The sequence below is a fragment of the Arachis ipaensis genome, chromosome B8 (genome assembly GCF_059453495.1).
Source record: "Arachis ipaensis isolate K30076 ecotype BB chromosome B8, ASM5945349v1, whole genome shotgun sequence".
NCBI classification, from domain to species: domain Eukaryota; kingdom Viridiplantae; phylum Streptophyta; class Magnoliopsida; order Fabales; family Fabaceae; genus Arachis; species Arachis ipaensis.
Window position 1 is genome coordinate 54,532,828 of NC_142443.1, and position 5,456 is coordinate 54,538,283.

Here is a 5,456-nt window from a genome sequence, read left to right on the forward strand (position 1 = left end):
GTATCAACATGGTTCAGCTCCATGACTCCCTTAGTGTTGTGTCTCTCTGATGCATAGTAGTACTCATTCTCAGCCACTGTCTCAATCACTTCAATGGCTTCTTCCACAGTCTTTTTCCTGTTCAATGAACCTCCTGCTGAATGGTCTACAGCCTTCCTTGATTCATAAGACAGTCCATCATAGAAAATATGCAATTGCACCCAATCATGGAACATGTCTGGTGGGCATTTCCTTGTCAAATCCTTGAATCTCTCCCATGCCTCGTAGAGAGTTTCACCATCTTGTTGTCTAAAAGTCTGAACCTCAGATCAAAGCCTATTGACCTTTTGTGGGGGGTAGAAACGTGCCAGAAACTTGCTTTCCACCTCGTCCCATGTTGTTAGGCTCCCCCTTGGGAATGATTCCAGCCACTTAGCTGCCTTGTCCCTAAGTGAAAATAGGGACAAAAGCAGTTTATAGGCATCTTCCTGGACTCCATTGGACTTCACAGTGTCGCAAATTCTCAGGAATTTTGTGAGATGTTGGTTTGGGTCTTCATTAGCACTTTCACCAAATGAACAATGATTCTCCACAAGTGATATTAGCTGTGGTTTGAGCTCAAAATTGTTGGCCTGAATGGGTGGTTTCTGGATGCTGCTACCACAATTCCCAGAGGTTGGGTTTATGTATGAACTAAGAACCCTCCTCTCAGGAATGGCATTGTTTCCATCAGCTCTCTCATGGTTGTGAATTTCTCTATCCATGTTGAGATCTAAAGCTTCCTCAAAATTGTCCTCAGATTCTCCTTCAGATTCTTCTTCTCCCAGTATTCTCTTCCCTCTTGCTTCCCTTCTAAGTCTATGAAGGGTCCTCTCTGGTTCAGTATATGGAGGAGTTGATGTCTCTCCTCTCCTACCTGTCATACAAGAACACAGCACAGGCAACAAACAAGTGAAATACTCTTGGTTAATGGAAGAGTATGGTTAGAGCAGTTGAGGAATTAATTCAAACAGTTAGTGAGTCAGTGAGTTAGTTGCTTGAATTTAAAGGCATGAAGAAAGAAAGCATGTAACAGAGTGCAGAAATTAAAATTCAACAAGTAACTTGTACTGAATTAATCAAAACAAAAAAAAAATGCTCAATCTAGTTAACTTCCAATTTGAGAATTGTCAATCGAAAACCAATCCCCGGCAACGGCGCCATAAACTTGATGCGCATAAACTTGTTATGCCACGATTTTAGGAAATTGCACGATCGGCAAAATTCCTTCCGGCAAGTGCACCGGTTATCGTCAAGTAAAAACTCACAATAGAGTGAGGTCGAATCCCACAAGGATTGGTTGAATGAGCAATTCGGATTAGAAGTGTGTTCTAGTTGAGCGGAATCAAGATTTAGATGAGAATTGCGGAATGTAAAATTGGCGGGAAAAGTAAATGACAAGAAATTGAAATGGCGGAATCTTAAATTGCATGAATTAAAGAGCAGAAGCTAAATTGCTGAAATTAAAAGGGAATGGGGGTGATTGCATGAATTTAGTTGCAGAATGTAAAGAGAAAGTGGAAATCAGAAATGGGGAATTCATTGGGTTATAGGAGATATTGAGATCTCCGAATCAAAACATGTTTATCTCTTCCTCAACCAATGCGTTCATTAAATTTTGCTTGGCAATCTTATATGATTGGATCCCAATCCCTTGGCTCACCAATTCTCTCTAAAAACAAACAAATTCCCAATCCCTTGGTTTAAATGTTCATAAGAAGAGATGATGCTCGATCACTGATTATACCACACAGCTTCATGAACCACAATTTGGTAGGATTACATGTCACAATATCCATCCAAACCCCAATCCAATTCACTGTGAGAAAGCTTCTCTAGCATGAATCCTCCATTCCTTTCCCAAGGTTCCGAAGGATTCCAATTATGGGTAGTTTCTTTCCCAAGACAACTACCCAATGGAATTAGATCGAGAAGCTTTCTAACAAAATTCAAGAGAAAAGATTGAAGAAGAAAATAAACTATTATTGATTCATTGAATTACAATAGAGCTCCCTAACCCAATGAAAGGGGTTTAGTGAGTCATAGCTCTGAATTCAATTACAAAGATATGAAAACTAGCCAAATGAAAAAGTAAAAGTCCTTCCTAACTTAAATTCTATCCTATTTATACACTTTCTATATTGAGCTTCTGTTGTGTTTCTTGGGCTTTGAGGCCTCTCCCTGCTTTCCTTTTTGCCTTGGGTTTATGATCCATAATCTTGATGAGGCTGTTGATCCAAATTCTGTAATATTCATTGAGCCAACTTAGTGATAATCAAATAAAGACACATGACTCAATAAATTGAAATTTCAGACTCATCAATCCTTCAGGCCTAATCCCATAAACCATGATATTCAATTGGGTTTCATACCAGAGTAAGTTTAAGTTAATGTTTGTGTTCAAATACTAACTTAAACTGCAATATTTTTGGCCCAGAACCCTTTTCCAAGAGTGGCGTTTAAGTTGCAGTTTAAGCTTAAACTGTAGCTTAAACGCCAGACACTTCCAGTGATGCCTTTTGTGGGAGCACGTTTAAGCTTCAGTTTAAGGTTAAACTGAAGCTTAAACGTGGAAATGGAAGAAGGCAGCCCTGGAGGGTAACTTAGTCGAACACGTTTAAGCTTCAGTTTAAGGTTAAACTGAAGCTTAAACGTGGAGATAGGAAAGGCAGCCCTGGAGGTCGAACACGTTTAAGCTCCAGTTTAAGGTTAAACTGGAGCTTAAACGTGGAAATAGAGAAAGCCATCCTGGAGGTCGAACACGTTTAAGCTCCAGTTTAAGGTTAAACTGGAGCTTAAACGTGGAAGCTGAGAAAGGTAGCCCTGGAGGTGTCGAACACGTTTAAGCTCCATTTTAAGGTTAAACTGGAGCTTAAACGTGGAAATGGAGAAAGCAACCCTGGAGGAGAAAACTTGGTCGAACACGTTTAAGCTCCAGTTTAAGGTTAAACTGGAGCTTAAACGTGGAATTGGCTCCCTGGTGCATTTCCCATTTCTGGCGTTTAACCTCCAGTTTAAGGTTAAACTGGAGGTTAAACGTGGAAATGCTTCCTGAGTGGCATTCTCATTCTGGCGTTTAACCTCCAGTTTAAGGTTAAACTGGAGGTTAAACGTGGAAATGCTTCTTTGGTGAGACTTTCATTCTGGCGTTTAACCTCCAGTTTAAGGTTAAACTGGAGGTTAAACTTCAGTTTCAGCATTTCTTAGCCTTCATGATTCTGGCGTTTAAGCTCCAGTTTAAGCTTAAACTGGAACTTAAACTCCACATGTGATATTCAAGCTTCCTTTATTGATTTTGTTGCTTCCTTGCTTAGCCTCTTCTTTCCTGAAATCATCCAAACAATTGCATCAAAGTCTTGCAAAATTTCATGAGAATTCTTCCATTCATAGCATTCAAGTAATATAACTAAAACTCATGGAATTTGCATCAAAATCATACTGTTTGGATGGTTCATTGTTTTGTTATTCATTTAACCATTCTTGGTTACTTTAAGCTCAAGAAAATGCATAAAACCACTAAAACTAACAGAAAAATGCTAGTGAAACTAGCCTAAGATGCCTTGGCATCAATAGTGTTATTTGAGTTATTTTTTTCTATTGATAATTGTTAGTGGGTACTTGTGATTTCCAATTAATTTTACAATTTAAATATGTCTTTAGTTAGTGCCTACCATGTGTTTGATGAAATGTTTTCTTTGATTATGGAGTAGTTTTCTATACTCTTGGCCTAGGCTAAGGGAATTGGGTGACCTTGAGTCATTGGGTCTAATTGATTTGGTAGTTTGAGAACCCTTAGTGGTCAAATTGATACCCATTGACACTAATCTACTACTAAGGCAATTAGTAGTTGGATTGGGACTTATGAGTTAAAATTGATCAAGCTATTTGACATACTTCACTTGTAGAAGTAGACTTAATGGGATTGGTTCCTCATAATTGTCAATATATGGTTATTAGACAAGGATAGTGATCCTAATTCCTATGACTTAGCCAAGAGTCCTTTTTATAATTCATATTTGAACCCAAAAATCCGAATTGCTTGATTCTTGTTATAGTTAGTTTAGTTGTATACTTAGTTCTAGAGTAGAAGTAGATTTATATGTTACCTTGTTAGATTACATTTACTTATACCTTGCCTTAATTGCTTCGATTTAGTTTCTTTTGTAACACCCTAATTACCCTAAGCCTTACCTCTAGCCGTAAAGCAAAGGTTAATCAAAGGTTATGACAATTCTAAGGCTTGTACATATTTATATAGAAGGAAATAATATATTCTATAAGCCCGATAAAGGATTAAGCTCAAAGACAGAAATACGAAAGCGCGAAACGTTCACACAAAGCTAACGTACAAGATACAAGATATAGATGCAAGAGAATAGAACATATATAGATATAAGAATATAATAATCATAGGGGACTAGCCGCAGCTTGCACAGTTTAAGCCGACTAGTTAAGACCAGAGAAATACAGAGTTTTGGAATTTAAAACAGCTTATACAACTTATTTCTCAAGTAGGCCTCTAAGGCCATAAAAATAAATATACAAAGAGATGTGAGAGTAACTACAAAAGGTAAAACAGAAATGAACCAAGGAGGAACCATACTCCACTCTGTCATCATATCCGCAATCTCACCGAAGTGGATTTGTAACCTGCATATGAAAAACAACAACAACATATGATATGAGAACCGGAGGTTCTCAGTATGGTAACAGTGCCCAATAATGTAAGATGTAAGGCTTCGGGATGCCAAAGGCAATCCTAGAACTTCACATCAAACTGATATTCAAGCCTAGAACAATTATAATTAACGTAAACCTTAAACAATAAACAGGGTTTTCTAAACTTAAAGGATTTTAACTAATACTAATCATACTGTTGTATCCCACAACCTTCGCCAACCTAACCTCCGTGCGATCCCATCACCACCACCTACCTAACCTCCTCAGCACCAGAAAAACACAAGATAAATGCAAGCAAGTAAAACACAGATAGTATTCATTTACAGCAAGTAATTCAAGAAGCAAGTAGGCATGTTATACAATTAGGCAAGATCAAGTAAACAAAGCAAGCAAGCATATAGAAGATTCATATGATGAATGTCTATCCTATTGGCTGTGATATCATATGTCGGTTGTAATGCCAAACCCAACAGAAAATCCGGTCGACAACTCCCGGATTAATCTCCCTATTGCGCATAAGGAGGAATAACTCCGAGGGATGAGTGCCTTACAACCTTCTCCTTTCAGAGGGAAACATTCCGAGGGAGCGTGTCCTACCACCTTCCTCTGGTTGTCGCATGATTCCGTGGGTTAGTGCCCTACCACCTTGCAATCAGAGAGACATCGCATTTTCAGGAGGAATAATTCCGAGGGATGAGTGCCCTACCACCTTCTCCTTTTTAGAGGGAAACATTCCGTGGGAGCATGCCCTACCACCT

General features: G+C 38.6%; 1 non-coding gene across 1 annotated transcript; it reads left to right on the plus strand.

Annotated features, from left to right (window-relative positions):
- The first annotated feature begins 213 nt into the window (after positions 1–213).
- Positions 214–317, plus strand: LOC148548148 (small nucleolar RNA R71). The gene has a single exon (XR_015897936.1). It is a non-coding gene; the product is annotated as a small nucleolar RNA R71 (small nucleolar RNA).
- Positions 318–5,456: the final 5,139 nt, after the last annotated feature.